This window comes from Schistocerca americana, chromosome 5 (assembly GCF_021461395.2).
Source record: "Schistocerca americana isolate TAMUIC-IGC-003095 chromosome 5, iqSchAmer2.1, whole genome shotgun sequence".
NCBI classification, from domain to species: domain Eukaryota; kingdom Metazoa; phylum Arthropoda; class Insecta; order Orthoptera; family Acrididae; genus Schistocerca; species Schistocerca americana.
Genome location: NC_060123.1, coordinates 596,761,273 through 596,780,332, shown reverse-complemented (window position 1 = coordinate 596,780,332; position 19,060 = coordinate 596,761,273).

Genomic DNA, 19,060 nt, shown 5'->3' with positions numbered 1-19,060 from the left:
CTTCGAGTCTCGGACCGGCACACAGTTTTAATCTGCCAGGAAGTTTCATATCAGCGCACATTCCACTGCAGAGTGAAAATCTCGTTCTGGAACCGTAACGTCCATTTGGTGGAATTGTTCTGTTATTACCGTCTCTAAATTCTGTTTTATTCTTATGTCAGTTTTGTTGCCAATATTGTGTGCTATGAGACTGAAAATGTCTTTCATCTGAATAGACTGTTGCTGTGCCATAATCTCGAAATTATTTTTCACCATATCTAGTTTTCTTACTAGTGAAGTCAAAGGATCTGTGCCTAAAGATGGTTGTTATGAATCCGTTTCTACCGGGTCTGCACGATTTCCTGCTTAGACTCAATGTTGGCCCACTTCTGTGTTTTTATTTTCGACGTTTTCTAGCAGCTAAACTATATCTGTAGGATTCATGACTACTCTTTTACGTATTTTAGTCGTAAAACAAAATATACTTCAGGATTGAATTCACTCACCTCATTTGCAATAGTGTACTTATAAACACTACAGCTGACAGTATTAAACTATTTCGCTCAGGTCGAGAGAAGAAGCATGTCGCATTCTCAAAGAAAACCATCGTCGCATCAAAATCTTTACAACGATATGCCGTGCCAGCAACCGTCTTGCTGTCACAAATTATGAGTCCAATAATGCTTGTAATTAAAATATTTTTCAATCTATAAATTGATATATTAATGATAGGATATGACAATTTTTTCATTAACTTCATTATTAGTTACATCCGACGATAAAAAGCGAACCAAAAATGCACTTACTTGATAAACTGTTGTTTGATGTGCTGAAAGGTTCTGCTTTCCTACTGTGTTTTTTGTATGCTTCGGTTCCCTATGAATATTTATAGTTTTACAAGTCATTTGAAAGTGTTGTTAATAAAACTTCTCTTTTTAAACTTGACTGAACTACATGTGACTGCTTTAGTCTTTAATAAAAATTACATCTGACTGCGTATTTAACTGAACTGAACTTTATCTGACTGCATGAAAATATTGTTGGAAAATTAATACTCAGAATACACATCTGACTGCACGAAAGTTTAGTGGTAAAAATAAATGAGTCACCAACCTGCATCTGACTGTGTCTGTGGACTTAGCTCGTGCACTCCTTCCCGTTTAGCCGATAATAAAACATATATTCAACTCAGCTGTAGTGCAATGGCATAAAATTGTCATTCTAGATAACTTTACTCATATTGGCCCTGTTTGTTACTTAATAAAAATTCTGTCCTGATCTGAATAATTTGCCAACTGTGCAATGGCATACAGATTATTTTACTCTGATAAATGAAATTATTAGCTTTACTCATGGGAACTTTACTTTAATGTACCTTTTGGTTCAATGCAACCACGGGATGCGGAGAACGACATAAGGAGTGAGATGAAACTCTAATTTTATCTAAAAAATATTTATTGTTCAAACTTTTAAGGCACATGTGAAAAACTAAAAATAACTTCTATAGCATGGATTTACGAGAAAGTTTCACAAAACGCTTATTGCATCAACAATGGGATTTCTATCTAGCTTTTAGACATTATTTAACCAAAGAAAACCTATTTTATTAATTATTCTTTCTAGTTTCCCCAGGTATGTGCCGAGTTTCGCTCAATATATAGCTTATTATGTGCGTAGCGCCAATTCTTACTTTGATGCTGTCACGACCCGGCTGCCTCTTGCAGGCATCTAGCTCCGACTCGAAACACATCTGCTGTCTCTGCGCATCTCCTCACCACTACTGAAACTTTTACCGCGTGCACCTAGCTCTGTTAGCCGTCAAAGATGTTACTACTCGAAGTGTACTACTCGTCCAACCTTGCGGTTGGGAACTATCGACATTTTTCACTGGCTCTATCCTGATCGAATCTCTGCACATACCTTTCACATTCTTTTCATTTTTCTAACTTTTACATTATTTTTCCTCTCATCAGGCGTCACATCAAGATATTACTTGTAACAAAGAGATAGTGTACCATGCATGTACATATAATGATTGCAAACCATAAAATGTGTACATAAACGTTAAAAAAGTCCCGTCATGGTCACGAGTGTAAAATATCTTTTGTCCGGCAGTACTGAGCAGATCAATATTACAGATATAATTAAATCTGCTCAACAGTACGTAATGCTTAAACTGATGATTTGCCATCGAAAGGGCACTTTGTAAAGGTGATTGCATGCTGTATTGAATCTGAATCCAAACGTCTGAAGATATCTCTTCTCACTGAGTACTAATTTCACTTCCTGAAAAGAAAATGAAACAGCTATAGAAAACTCATTGATGAATATATCAGGCTGTGAGTGCTGTGAAATGTGCCATTGTTCGATAAGTAGGTTGCCCAAGAAAAGCAATAAGTTAGTTTCCACCTTAAATAGTAGTAGTAAAACTGATTCTGACTTTGTATTAAAAAAGATGAAGGTTCATGCGTTTTTCTCGGCCTGCACGTGGGCCCCAACCCCCTCCCCCCCCCCCCTCTCCACCCTCCTCCTCTTGTCTTATCCACCCTATTGGCTGCAATTTCGAATTTTGGAGGGAATTACGAATTTTGGAGGAAATTTCGAATTTTGGTGGGAATTTTGAATTTTGGTTGGAATTTCCGATTTTGGTGGGAATTTCTTTATCTCAGGGTTGTGCTGACAACCCACCCCACCCCCTACCTTGGAATTTGAGGGAAATTAAAATTGACAGTATCCTTTCTGGGACTCGAACCCTGGTCATCCTGGACAGAACCCCAAGTGCACCCTTCTAACATGTGGAATTGAGGGGAAATTAAAAATGGCTGTGGCCTTTCTGTGACTTGAACCCAGGTTATACCACTTGGAAAGCCCAAGTGCCCCCCACCCCCCACTCAGATCCCACATCACAGCCATTCTCAACACTGTGAATAATGACCTTTTGCTGCCTGTTGTTATAGTAAGAGGTGAACTACCAGTGAGCTACTCCCCATATTCCATAATGGTCCAAATTCTGAAGCAAACTTTTGTGATCAACACAATCAAGCGCCTTAGTTAATTCAAAAAATATGTCTAGCGTTCGAAACATTTTGTTTAACCCATACAGTACCTCACAAAGAAAAGAGAACATACCATTTTCAGTTGTTAAACGACTTCTAAAACCGAACTGTTCATTTGATAGCAAATTAGGCGATATGGAATGATCAATTATCCTTATATACACAGCCTTTTTAATAACCTTAGCAAACACTGATGGCATGGAAATAGGTCTAACATTGTCTACATTAACCCTTTCTCCCTGTTTATAAAGCAGCTTTACTGCTGAGTACATCAATCTTTCAGGAAACTGATCATTCCTAAGGGAAAAATTACATATGTAGCTAAGTACAGGGCTAGCATCAGCAGCACAGTACTTTAATATCCTGCTAGGCACTCTATCATATCCATGAGAGTCCTTAGTCTTCAGTGATTTAATTACTGACTTAATCTCCCTGTTGTCGGTATCAAAGAGGAATATTTCAGACATCAGTCTCGGAAAAGCATTTTCCAAGGGAGTTATATGATTCCCTGTAAAAATTAAATTTTTATTTAACTCACCAGCAATGACCAAAAAAGATTCTTAAAAACTTTCCATATATCTGATTTATCAGTAACAGAAATATTTTTACTACAAACTGACTTTATATCGCCGACTTTGTGCTGCTGATCAGACACTTCCTTCAGAACTGACCATATGGTTTTAATTTTATCCTGTGAGTTAGCTATTCTATTTTCGCACCACATATTGTTTGTCTCCCTGATAACATTTTAAGTACATTACAGTACTGTTTTAATGGGCTACTGTTGCTTGATTGTGACTACTTCTAACATTTTGATATAATTCCCACTTTGTTCTACATGATATCCTTATCCCACTATTCAGCCACCCTGGATGTCTTTTACTGCTGGTACCCCATACAGAACGTTCTAATGGAAAGCAACTCTCAAGAGCACGAGAAATGTGAGAAGGAAAGCATTATATTTGCCGTCTATGTTATTGGCACTGTAAACATCCTACCCCTCTTCTTATAAGAATATTGTCTATGGCTATGCTACTGTCCCCCTGCACGCTAGTTGGAAAAAACATAGTCTGCATCAGATCATATGAATTTAGGACATCTACCAACATCCTTTTTCTTGTACAATCATATACACTCCTGGAAATTGAAATAAGAACACCGTGAATTCATTGTCCCAGGAAGGGGAAACTTTATTGACACATTCCTGGGGTCAGATACATCACATGATCACACTGACAGAACCACAGGCACATAGACACAGGCAACAGAGCATGCACAATGTCGGCACTAGTACAGTGTGTATCCACCTTTCGCAGCAATGCAGGCTGCTATTCTCCCATGGAGACGATCGTAGAGATGCTGGATGTAGTCCTGTGGAACGGCTTGCCATGCCATTTCCACCTGAGTTGGACCAGCGTTCGTGCTGGACGTGCAGACCGCGTGAGACGACGCTTCATCCAGTCCCAAACATGCTCAATGGGGGACAGATCCGGAGATCTTGCTGGCCAGGGTAGTTGACTTACACTTTCTAGAGCACGTTGGGTGGCACGGGATACATGCGGACGTGCATTGTCCTGTTGGAACAGCAAGTTCCCTTGCCGGTCTAGGAATGGTAGAACGATGGGTTCGATGACGGTTTGGGTGTACCGTGCACTATTCAGTGTCCCCTCGACGATCACCATTGGTGTACGGCCAGTGTAGGAGATCGCTCCCCACACCATGATGCCGGGTGTTGGCCCTGTGTGCCTCGGTCGTATGCAGTCCTGATTGTGGCGCTCACCTGCACGGCGCCAAACACGCATACGACCATCATTGGCACCAAGGCAGAAGCGACTCTCATCGCTGAAGACGACATGTCTCCATTCGTCCCTCCATTCACGCCTGTCGCGACACCACTGGAGGCGGGCTGCACGATGTTGGGGCGTGAGCGGAAGACGGCCTAACGGTGTGCGGGACCGTACCCCAGCTTCATGGAGACGGTTGCGAATGGTCCTCGCCGATACCCCAGGAGCAACAGTGCCCCTAATTTGCTGGGAAGTGGCGGTGCGGTCCCCTACGGCACTGCGTAGGATCCTACGGTCTTGGCGTGCATCCGTGCGTCGCTGCGGTCCGGTCCCAGGTCGACGGGCACGTGCACCTTCCGCCGACCACTGGCGACAACATCGATGTACTGTGGAGACCTCACGCCCCACTTGTTGAGCAATTCGGCGGTACGTCCACCCGGCCTCCCGCATGCCCACTATACGCCCTCGCTCAAAGTCCGTCAACTGCACATACGGTTCACGTCCACGCTGTCGCGGCATGCTACCAGTGTTAAAGACTGCGATGGAGCTCCGTATGCCACGGCAAACTGGCTGACACTGACGGCGGCGGTGCACAAATGCTGCGCAGCTAGCGCCATTCGACGGCCAACACCGCGGTTCCTGGTGTGTCCGCTGTGCCGTGCGTGTGATCATTGCTTGTACAGCCCTCTCGCAGTGTCCGGAGCAAGTATGGTGGGTCTGACACACCGGTGTCAATGTGTTCTTTTTTCCATTTCCAGGAGTGTATATCAATATTGAAGTCACCGCATATAACTAAATTTCTGGTACTTCCTATAAAGTGAAACAAGAACACTCTCTAGCTTCAGCAGAAATGCTCTAAAGTCAGACTTAGGGGACCAACAAACAACAAAAATTAAAAGTTTAAATTTATTAAATTAAACTTCCCCTGCACAACATTCAAATATCTGTTCAGTGTAGCGCCGTGATACTCAAATGGTATACTGTTTTTAAGGTGCATGTCCAAACTTCCACTCCACAAGGAACTCTTTGAAAAACTGGCAGCTACTCTGTATCATGGTACAGGAAGCCTCTGAATTGTCAAATTATTTAAGTGGTGCTATGATATACCAATAATGTCAGACTTATCAAGTTCACTAACTTTATCTCTAATACCTCTTATATTTGTATGAAATATGCTAATTCCTTCCATACTTGGAAACATAACGTCCTCTGAAGGTGATTCCTTAGGCAGAGGGACTTCCTTTAGCCAGATATGCCTATCAGCTGACTTCAGCCTAAAAAAGGTGCAGCTCTAAACCCAACTACTGCAGGAATTTTTCCATGAATGATCCCACCAACTGTCTGAATACCTCCTACTCCTAGCTAACTTCTTGCCAACTGCCAGTTCGCTTTCTGTAGCATCCTTCACCCTCCCCAAACTACACTGTTACCTGGAAGCTTTGCTGCAGCCCCTTCCCATACCTATTGAGGTGCAGGCCATGCTTAGTGAAACCTGATCTACTGATAGACTCAATTGGCACCATTCCAATGTGACCTGTGCTCTCTGCCATCAGTGCCTTCTCCATCCCCATATTAACATGCCTAACAGACGCATTAAGATGAGGCCGATCATAATGCTGAAACAGTTGCATGAAATGCACGTTAGTGCCACCAGGTAGAGTAGCTATCTTTACCAGGTCACCACCTACATCATATTCCCCGTCTCTATCAAGACTATTCCCAGCTCCACCCACAATCACTACATGATCCACTTTGGTGAAGTTCCTACATAACTCCTCTATGTTAACAGTCACCTGAGACAACCCTGCACTAGGCTTCACAACGCTGGTGATCTCGTACTCACTCCCCAACACTTCCCACAACTGCTGGACCACATCTCTACTGTGCGAACTACCTATCAGTAAAACCTTCTTTCTGTTAGATTCAGACCTCCTAATTGCTGAGGACTGCTGCACGTTTCCTATATCTAAAGCTACAAGAGGCTCCTCGCCACTCAACTCTGACAGTTGGTCAAAGCTGTTGCATATTCGTAAAGTACAACTGTCTGAATACCTCCTACTTCTAGCTACCTTCTTGCCAACTGCCAGTTCGCTTTCTCTAGCGCTCTTCACCCTCCTCAAGCTATCTAGTTCCTTTGCGTATTATAACTGCCCCTGAAGGGCACAGATCTTACGTTCCTGCTCCTCTATCAACGTGTTTCTACTACAGATTCTGCATCCCCAGGAGAGGATGTCACTAGAATGCCCACTGCCTTTCTCACTGCATCCCCCTCCCCCTGCACCCAATGGAAATACTTTAAACAAATCCCACACCGTAACCCACTACTCACAAACCGACGACAGAGCCTACACTTCTCACCCATAGTAAAATTTTACGGTTACTGAAGAGATACTAAACATCTACATTACCTATGTTCAGTTACACCAGTAGAACTATTCTTAGAACTAACAATAGCGCTCGTTAAATTCTCTCTCTAGCAAGAAAGCAACAACTTTTATTTAACTACTAAACCACAAGTAATACAAATACCAACAAAACTTCACAAAATGTAGTAGCTACAACAAAAAATTCAAGTGGGCACTGGAACACTCAACAAAGGCAAAACAATGAATGAAAATTTTACTGAAATATTTCACTAGAACCAATAAGAAACGTCAGCTGAAAACTAAAGCACGAATTTTCTAAACGACTTCAATGCACAGAAAACTCTAAAAAACACAGCGAGCGAACGTTTCCAAAAGTTTATTAAATAGTTATTTCGCCACAAACAGCACGAAACTCCGTTGAAAACTATTAAATTTAATAACTGTATAACATTGCACAAACAACTTTGTCAGAATTTAAGAACCGCTACAGCTGCAACCACACGCCGCGAAATGTTAACAAACTACTGTGGGGTGAGACTTGGATGAACGACGTAAACACATTCTTGAATAACAAGCCACATGAGTCAGTAACATAGAAATAAAGACTGAGAATAATGAAAATCCACTAATAAGTTACTTTTACAGCAAATATTAACACAGATAAACTTTAAGATAAGTAACTGAAGACCAAAACTTTATAAAATATTGTTGATCAGCAGTCCAGCATACGTGACATCACACTAAAGACTATCATTTTATGTAGGACTGATGTGAGCATACCATAATTTCTGACAAATGTGAACAGTGGGGGCTACACATATCTGGAAAGCTATATCGTACATGTATCCAAGGAATCGATGTCTTAAAGAGGACGTTTTTCATTTTACAGTTTGTCATCATAGTTAATCGTAGAGATACCTGCATTGAGAATGTATGTCATGCGCTGGAAATATATTTCTCACGTTGGGTTAGTAACAGTGTTCTATTCCATGTGACTAAAAGGTCAGAAACCGCCGCAATCTAACATAATTGCATGTTTTAAGTGCAGGACCTTGTAGCCTTAGGAGTGCATGTGTTTATGTTCTCTCTTACCAGTACCTTCTCGGTAATCACCACAGACACAAGAACAATATTTTAGAATTGATAAAGCAGTTGATTTACATAAAATTCTGCAAACTCCGTCCGTCTGGAGCTCCAGCATGCATGAAAACCAGCCGTTTCTTGTTCTTAACCATCTGTTATATCATCACAACAGTTTCATATCTACTATACACCGGTAAGGGGTGCTAACCTCCTCGGCACTCGCGCGTGTGGGGAAATCTTGTGCTCTTGGATGGGTGCGGGACAACAGTTACAGCCTTGGTTCGCAATGTTCCTCCACAAAACGTGGAATGTTGAGGTCCACTTCTGGTCAGCTGCAGATTAAATCGGTTCCAGTGCTGCAGGGAGCGTTGGTCAAACATCTTTGGGTCTCTAACTTTATCCTAAGAATCCGAGGATGCCCTGTCACTCCCATCGCTAGAAGTCCTTGAGACATGTAGGTCACTGTCTGGTATACTTTTTTGTGTATGTTTAAGAATTAACAATGAATGAACGTACTGCACAGTCATCTACTTACATTCACGATGGTACTCGTAAAGTAGTGGAGGGGCTGTTTAGCGATGATACATAAATTGGTAAGCATGCTGCTGCGTCATTGGTCAGTGTTGAAATTACAATAAAATTTCTAAACTTGTTCGGACTGTCAATATTTTGCTTCTTATTACAGTACACCGGCGGTGTCTTTTTCATCCCATCCGTCCACTGGTATGCTATTGATCACCACATAGTGATTGGCTGACATTGCTTGTTTGAGATTGAGAAAGTGTCTTGGTGGAGGGGGCAACACCTTCTGGGGATGCAAGCACCAAAACAGTAATCATGTACACACCAGCAATATGAGGAATCAATCAAATTGGAAACAGCGCCATCAGCTATCCCGTCACTGTGAATGATGAGTTTAAATGAAGAGGTCGTCAGTCACCTTTGGACAGTAGTTTCGAAACGCTCCACAATGCCTCAAAACTCTTCCAGTTTCCGTATGTTGTGACTGTCTTTTGTTTCAATCACTCAATGTGTATGTGTGTTGTGGGAGCAGCAGCAACGATATGATTTACACCATGCGATGTCTAGTTTTCTGTGAGAGCCAGTGCATCAATACATGTTAATGTCAGTTTAGAACCTGGCACAGACCTTGAAGTAGTGGCAGAAGAAACAAAATGTATGGCAGTGTACAAAGCATGTTACAGCAGAAAAAACGATGTTTCAAGCAGCAAAACAGGGACCCTCTCTTGTGACTGATAACCTGTGGGTGATGGTCCTCGTACAGTACAAGAGATGAAACTTCAGTCAGGACTGCGCAAGCGACGTCGATCAATGACCGCCTATTGCAATGGATCAATACCTGTATATTTAATAGGGTCGCTGCATATGCCTGATGCTGGCATGTAGACTGTATTTGTTTTCGATATATCAGAAGAGAGAGATGCAGTAAAAAGCTGTTGGATGAAGTTAGCGGAGATCTTTTAGTTCGTAATTTTTCTCTGTTGGATGGTGCAGATTATCGATGATAGAATGTTTGAGTGATCGATGTGAAAGGACTATAAGGGATACAGATCTGCTTCGGACTCCAGTAACTGTATGATATTGTATCTTCCTAATTTTGCCAATAAGAAACACTACCGTAACTGTTCGTACTGTCTTTTATACTACCTCGTGTTGCAGGAGCAGGCTTCGTTTGGTGCTCACCTTGCACTTCGTATACGGTGGCGGAGCTACGACAACATGTCAAAACACAGGCTTATAACATTAACTAAGCTCTCTCTGTTTCTATACGGGTTGGAAAATGTGGTAGATGCAGCTCTTTCCGACTTCTGCTCAGTTCCGACTTAAATTGGGATGATAACATGCACAAAGCTGCAGGGATGGCAGGGCATAGTCTGAGGACAGTTACAAGATGCAAAGGGACTATGCAAAACAACATTAGAATTTTACTCTAACAGATAGGTTCGAAAAAGATGACTCGTTAAGAGATATGAGAGTGCTACGAATATGATTCACGGGTGGCTGTAATCAGTAAAAGACATTTCCATAGGACCCGACGTGGGTAAGTGGTTAAATAGAAAGACAGCATTTCAACCGGAAAGTGTAACACTACAAATCTGAAAAGCCAGTATACATTTCCTATGACCTCAATCAACACAGCATCTACTGTATGTGATCATTCTCAGTAGACCATCACCAATAACCTAGTGGATATATCACAGAACCTCTGATGTGGTATCGAGACAGAATGCTTTACAAATACTGGTGAAACATCTAGCAGCGACATGAGGGAGTTGCAAATACTGGCTTCTCACCACATTCCTTAGCCGAATCACTTTCTAAGTTCGGTGATTTTATTACGAGCTTACACCATCGGTGACATGTAACAGCACTGTCAGTCTGTTAACGCACACTCTGGCGATCACCATCTATACTCAGTGTTGAGGTATTTGTGTGGAAAGACTACTTCGTTCGGAGGTAATGCCATTATTTATTTGGCTTATATGGCTTGTGTAGTTTCAACATGGATATCGTTAGCTACACTTGTGAACACCTGTAGAAGCAATACCGCAAGTGACGGTAACATGGCCGTTGCGATCGTGTTTTTAACATGGGGCAGCTTGTAAGACAATTAGGCCTCTTTTTCTAAGATGCAGTGATACCACGCGCAATGAAAAAACTTATGAGACATTTCCACCCATAGCTGATTTTCGCTCTGTAGTGCTTTGTACCATCAGCATTCAGTTATTGGTGAAGTATTATACTTAATAGTAGTAGGAGATACGTGATAGAGTCGCCTTGAGCAGCAGGCTTATGAAGTATCTGAGTGTTCCGACATTTGCAAAGAAAATGACTGTGTCCTGTTGTAAGGGAAGGTATGGATTTGACGTGCAAAACTGCGATAGCCATAAGGGGAATGAAAGATTCTTTTTTACACTGCTTATGAAGGAACAATACAGGAGCCCTGTCGTATGATTAATAGTTTGCTAGATATGGTCTTCCTCCAGTACAGACAACAAAATTTTGTGCAGATCTGCGCATAGGACTTCGAGCGCTGGCCTCCGGCTCCAATGAAGCAATATGGAGTAATATGCTCAATGACAACATAAAGAGGGTAACTGATTTTAGATACATAGGGAGGGAGAGACGAAGTAAAGCCTTGTAGGAGGTCATATTATAGGCAGTGCTATAACTGGTTAAAGTTTGGAAGCAGATGGTTCTCTCAAACCTACACCGAATTAACTCATAAAACTAACAGGAATAGGCTGCCTCTATTCTCGTGGACTTATGACTGACTTTTATTATTAGCATCATGAGTGCATGTTAAAGAAATTGATGTTATTTCATACATCATAACCTCTAATTATAAAATAGACACCACTTAGCTCATTGAGGAATGTAGAAATGACAGTGATTTTTTCCGACATGTGAGTAGATTGTGTGAAACAGGTTGTGATGTTCAAATTGCTTAAAAAAATAGAAGGCAAGAATCTGATGCTGTATGACAAAAACTTTACAGTCATACCAGTAGAGGTGGTTATGCATCAAAAATATCAAATGTAAGGATGCAGATGCTAATTGGTTTCAGTGTAATGGAAGAGATGCGTGACAGAATCTTATAGAAGGTTCTACTACAAGACAGACTCTCATGGTTTGTTTCGTACAATGGTAGAACGAGACCTGACATAGTGCACAAAACAGCTACGTCCTCTTGAATTATGGCTTGTTGATGTCGAACGTAAAATGATTGTGTTTCTTTCCGACATGTGAGCTAGATTGTATTCTCTAATGTTATTTCACGTGTATCAAATGTTTGTAATACACACTGAGACCCCCTGCTATACCTGCAGGACAGAACAGATAGTTTAATTTGTGGAAAGGGGACAAAATGAGTGGCTGTCAGTTGCTCTCGAACATACAACTTTATTCATTTGACTAACATTACAAGAGTAAAGAAAACATTAAAAACAGAGCAAGCCAAACACTAATTTTAGAACTTAATTCCCGGCTAAAGGCGCCATTCAATCTCACGCCTCCAGGGCAAAACAACTTTAATTTAAAACCGGCTGAAGGCCAATCACTTAAGACTCAAAAACAAGAATTTGAATTTTAAAAGACAGAAGGCCTTATCCTAAAACATTTCTCTAAATTAGGCTGAAGGCCCAAACAATCTCACGCCTTAAGGGCAAATCAACTTTATTTTAAAATCGGCTAGAAGCCATACATAAACAAACATGAAGGACAAATAAGAAAAGGCAGCACATCAAACGGCGCTCAGAAATTTCCAAGGGTCGACCTGGAATTCAAAACACTAACGCTCGCTTAGGTGAGACAGGCAGTCGGCCCAACAATTCGCAATCCGACGGCAACCCAACCGACAGATAGTCAATGGACCAAGCGACAAGATAACTTATTCTCCACCCGACCACCACACAACAGGGAGTTCAATGGAACAACGGAGAAGGTATCGGTGCCCACAACGAATTGCTCATTCAAACTACACGCCGTGGTGGACAGCCACAACACGACGAGGATAACACACTGCCTACATTTACGTCAACGACAGGTGCCGGCCGCGGTGGTCTAGTGGTTCTAGGCGCGCAGTCCGGAACCGCGGGACTGCTACGGTCGCAGGTTCGAATCCTGCCTCGGGCATGGATGTGTGTGATGTCCTTAGGTTAGTTAGGTTTAAGTAGTTCTAAGTTCTAGGGGACTGATGACCACAGAAGTTAAGTCCCATAGTGCTCAGAGCCATTTGAACCATTTCAACGACAGGTAACCGGAACGTTAACGGCCACAAGGCAGAAGATTCCGCTGATGCACTTCAATTCAAAAATAATCAAGTTAAGTTAAACTCCACAGGACGGCGGCTAAAATTTCACCAACTTGATAACACACGTTGTTGCTTGCGGGAATGTCCAGCAGCCCACAACGAAATTCAAAAGACACAATGCGAACAGTTGGGGCTGGCTGGTAGATTAAGTAAAGACTCAACTTTCCTGTCCGGCATCGGTGAGCCACGGAACTCGCAGCAATGGGAACAGTCCCTCACACTCCGACTGCGCGTGGACCCCGGCCAGACACACGCCACGGAGACTTCCTCGCTGCTCCACGCCAACCGACCAAACCTCCAGGCCCGGAAACAGTGAAAGGAGCAAGAATGCGTCGGCCGATGAGACGACCAACAGAACGACCAACCAACGGTCGTCCCGCTCCACTCTCCCTCCATCGGACAGTTCATGCTTGTCGCCAGCACTGGCTGTCGGCGCCTCAGCGGCGATCCGTCCCCGACTTCACCGCTGCCGCGTCCCGACTGCACTGCTGGTCCGTCCCAAACTGACTGCCAGACACGCGACGACCCGGAAATACTATCGGGCGCTCCAGAGACGGTGTGACAGCGCACTTATCAATACGCGCTGCTGCTGCCGCTCCCGGGCAAGTAAGGTAGGAAGTTAGTGGTGGTGGTGGTTAGTGTTTAACGTCCCGTCGACAACGAGGTCATTAGAGACGGAGCTCATGCTCGGGTTAGGGAAGGATTGGGAAGGAAATCGGCCGTGCCCTTTCAAAGGAACCATCCCGGCATTTGCCTGAAGCGATTTAGGGAAATCACGGAAAACCTAAATCAGGATGGCTGGAGACGGGATTGAACCGTCGTCCTCCCGAATGCGAGTCCAGTGTGCTAACCACTGCGCCATCTCGCTCGGTAGGAAGTTAGTGACGCCAGTAAAAGGAACACGAAAACGAGGCGACAGTACCGTAATAGAAGATGACAAACACTAAATGGGATAAGCGCCAGCCGTGCACGTTTCTCGCACGTCATCATCTGTGATCAGTGGCATTTCACTTCGCTGGATGTCGCAAAATAATGAAATGCGAATTGTATTCTGCAGTTGAACGTAAAAGCTATACCGATTTTGCTCATAAACCTAAAAGAAAAAGGACTGTGCCTATTTTCGGGGAAAGCAGACATTTATTATCATCGCAGTTGTGTTTTCATTTTTTTTCAAAAAAATGGTTCAAATGGCTCTGAGCACTATGGGACTTAATGTCTGAGGTCATCAGTCCCCTAGAACTTAGAACTACTTAAACCTAGCTAACCTAAGGACACCACACACATCCACGCCCGAGACAGGATTCGAACCTGCGACCGTAGCCGTCGCGCGGTTCCGGACTGAAGCACCTAGAACCGCTCGGCCACAGCGGCCGGCCTTACAATAATCAGTTTTTTTTTTTTACAGTTGCTTTGTTATAGGAGTCACTTTGATGTGACTGTGTGGTGCGCAGTGTCCTTCATCGTCAGTGATGGCAGGCATATCGCACATGTCATAACCTACCATCCGAATACCTGTAGTGACGTTCACATGTTGAATAAAGTGTGTGCACCCGTAGTTTGTAACTAATTTACGTTTCTTTTTTTTTGTCATGTAGTTCAATAACTGTCACCCTCTAAGTTAATAAATTGGCGAACTTCTACTGCCACGTTCTTCTTGAAGCACTCTTTATAGCAGTATCAGCTCAAACGTGAGATTTATCGTTTTCATAATATCCCAAATTTTTCGGTTTGCACGTTGACGAAAACTTGAACTGCAAGAAACAACTACTGAGCTGTAGTACAGTTAAGCTACTTTTGCTCCTCATATAACTGCTAGTCTTCGAAACAAACGAATCAACTTCTCAACATATAATTAATATTTTCCCCTAATAATGTCTTATAAAATAATTTTTAGTTCATTACCTAGAGAGGAAACTGCTCAAAAGTGAGCGGTAATAATAACAATATTATTTAGTGTTCACTTGTATTCGTCATGTCCGCCCCTGGTAGCTGAGTGGTCAGCGCGACGGAATGTCATACCTAACGGCCCGGGTTCGATTCCCTGCTGGGTCGGAGATTTTCTCCGCTCAGGCACTGGGTGCTGTATTGTCCATATCATCATCATTTCATCTCCATCGACACGCAAGTCGCCGAAGCGGCGTCAACCCGAAAGACTTGCACCAGGCGAACGGGAGGCCCTAGTCACACCCCATTTCCATTTGCATTGGTCATAATATTATCTGTTCAAAGTACCATTAGAATAATAAAAAGTTCATCACAATTTGAGAAGATTTGTGATATCCTTACCAATGACACTAGAGAAAATAACTGATATTTAGTTCCCATTATTGAAGCCCTCTGTTACTCAGAAGGGAGTTCAATGCGCAGCGACAAAAATTTTTTGCCCTTCCCCAGTAACAAAAAAAAAAGTGTGACTTACGACGCTTAGGCAGCGAACTGACCAACTGCTGTACTGTAGAGTGGAGAGATAGCCTGGTGAGTTGATTACGCCAGGCAAGAAACGGAGGAACTCGCGCCGCGGGTCAGCCTAGCCAGCAGGGGCAGCCGTGCCGCCGCAGCGGACAATTTGCCGGAAACTGCGTCGGCGGCAATTTGTGGCGGCTTTTTGCTGCGTGCGGTCGCCCGCCTCGGGGATCTGCGGCGTTGCGCTACATGCGGACAGAAACTCGAAAGACATTCCAGCGGAGCCAGGTAGGCTGAAAGGAGCTTCAAACGTTCCTTTTGTGTCGCAAAGTAAAAGTCGACAAAGTTCAAGCTAAGTTTCTCAGCCTCAACTCTTTAATCTCTGTTTTATACGCTGTTATCTAGCTGAATTACGACTTACACTTTTATTTGAAGGAAAAAACAATTCTGCTGGAAAAATTGAAACGTGAAGTACACAGGATTCACTGTAGTCACTGGCGCAATGTTTCGGCTGCTATCATTGCAACCATCTTTCGAATATCACTTGAGGAGTTATTAAAATGACAGTAAAGTCTTGATCACATCATCGATTCATTTTATTTTTCTTGATCTGTTTCATTGTGTTCGCTGTCACTAGATTCTACTGAAATCCCCGAGGAGAGAAAGTCATAATGGCGTATGATACGCTATCACCCTAAAGATCAACGACCATTGTGTTCAGGTTATTGGAGTGCGGGACAAAGTTTCTACCTCCATTAGAAAGCGTCGAGTACCTTTAAGTACGTGCATGGTAGACACGTGACTGATACTGAGCATGAAACTACTTGTTGACCTGTACTGGAGACTTTAAGAAAACCACTAAACCGAAGAGACCAAGAACGTATAACGTTATGATACCCAACAGATGCATTTCGAGCGACAGAGTTACGCATGTATTTTGTGTACTTTTGTACACGGAATAAAATGAATGATTCGGTAAGAGATGGCTTCCAACCAGTTTAACAATGACAGAATCAAGACTAAAGAGTGAACTGTAAAGACTTCAAGTTTTTTTTCAGATTTTGATAAGGGAAAACCAAGTTGTACAGAACATCCAGGTTGTTGCAGGAGATAAAGGACTTCGATGGTATTGAATCCAACATCAGTAGTGGTAAGGAGATATGAAAACTTGACTAGCACAGTTCTCTGCTTTTCTTCCGGCCAATATTAGAATGTGTTGAGGGTTGAAAAGTATCATTGGATATATTTTAGTGTACTATCATACTTTAATGTAGTTCTTTCCCATTTCCAGTACGATTTTCAGACAAAACTGTCCTTTTACAACTATGACGGTTTTATTATCATTGGATATATTTTAGTGTACTATCATACTTTAATGTAGTTCTTTCCCATTTCCAGTACGATTTTCAGACAAAACTGTCCTTTTACAACTATGACGGTTTTATTAAACTGTTTCTTTGGTGAAATTTCTCAGATTGTCAGCCGTGTCGTGACGTTCTGTTGTCACAAAGTTTCGACAGTTTCCTACTCCTCGTCTTCAGACGAAGATGACGAACTGGAAACTCACCGAAACGTTCCGACAACACAACACCACGATTCTGTAGATAACCCGAGGAAATTTCATCAACTGAATTCGTCGAGAGAGCCAGCATTCCCGCATAAAAACATTTCATATTGTTAGGCTGCAGAATACGTTACCAGAATCTCAAGACAAACCTGAAAGAATGTCCAGGAAGCCACATAAAAAGTATAATTGAGAACAAAACGATATGACGCAGTGAACACATAGTGTGTAGCGGGGTGATCACTCTGTTGTAGAAATAATTCAAAAGCCAAGATAGCTTAAACACTGTTTACTGGATAATCGGTTTCAACACACTAAAGGTGCTATCATCGGATCTGAATGTAGATTAACATTTATAAACTATTTTTGTATAACGATACATGAGGCAGACCAGCTGTGATAAAATCATTGTCACAAAAATTAAGAAACAACTGCTCTCCTGGTCATTTTTTTTTTCCTGGGGTATGTAAAACCGAAGTCACAATATAAACTATTTGGTAGATGACCGCTGCTCGACTAACAACGGTGATGCTAGTGTGATGCCCACACTGGCATGATGGCCAACTGAAAAGGTCTACTACCAACTCTGCATAAGGGTTAGTTTTCACTAAAGTGAGGTGTCGCAGGATCTGGGTACTGCGACGTTTGCTTCCGTCTGGTTAAGGTTAACCATTAATATGCGCTCATCTGGAGATAGATTGGGTCGAAAGTCGAACGAAGGCTAGCGGTTTGAAGGGCAGAGGAAAAAACGTGCCAAGACAAGAGCCAGGGGAAAAAAAAACCTTTGCGATAGTTAGGTCGGGTGGTAAGAGCAGTAGCGGATGTCTTGCTGCCTGCAATAGGTCGTGCAAGGGTAGGCCTTGTTAGTAGTGGGTATCATGCGTGTCGATACCTTTGACGTTGTGCGGTGCTGTTCCTCGGCGGCTGCCGCTGGGTGCCGGTGTTGAACTCTGGATCAGCGTCAGCAACATGCAACAGTTAGATTTATCATCGTTTTTGTGTCCGATCGGACGCACAGTGTAGGGTGATGTTGGCGAATTGTTTGTGCGTCAGTGGGCGAGCTCGTCGGTTTCCCTGCTGTGGCCTGTTGGTTGGCTCTAATAACAGCTGGTAATTTCCAGTCAGCGTTGCTGATATGCAGGGGCCGAAGTGGCCGTGCGGTTAAAGGCGCTGCAGTCTGGAACCGCAAGACCGCTACGGTCGCAGGTTCGAATCCTGCCTCGGGCATGGATGTTTGTGATGTCCTTAGGTTAGTTAGGTTTAACTAGTTCTAAGTTCTAGGGGACTAATGACCTCAGCAGTTGAGTCCCATAGTGCTCAGAGCCATATGCAGGGGCTTGCCGACGTTTGTCGCTTGTTGGTGTATGTTAGCTTGCCATATGTGGCTATGCCCTAGCTAGTACTTTCTTTGACCGCTTATGCTTCCGTCTATGGTTGTGATCGTAGTTTCCCAGAGTGAGGATGAAAGGGTTGTTCGAGTGTCTCGAGTTCCTGTATAGTCATGTGGCGTGTTTTTTTGAATTCTTCCTTGAAGGTTTCAAGGCGGTATTCATTGTGAAGCTACACGGTGCGTGTGTAGCGCAGAGCGTTCGTAATGATTCGTAGCACATTGTTCTGTATGATCTGCAGGCGGCGCAGTCGTGTAGGAGCTGCGTATCCCCAGACGGGAGCTGCGTACGTCGTCAGAGGTCTAATCAGTGTCATGTATATGGACCTCGTCACCCTCCTGTTCAGCGTGCTTTCCCTGTTGAGCATTAGGGAAATTCAAATGATCATTATTCTCCGTCTCCATAGTAAATTGGACTTTTGGAGTAACACTGTTAAGATGTGCCAGGAAGGCATCCAACCCCACTGCTCCTTGTGTCAATACTACGAACGTGTCATCGATATAGCGATACCATCTGGCTGGCCTCTTACTGGCAGTCTGCAACGCCACAGCAGGACTAAGACGACTGCCCATAGCCATTGCATCAATCTATTCATAAAAGTCA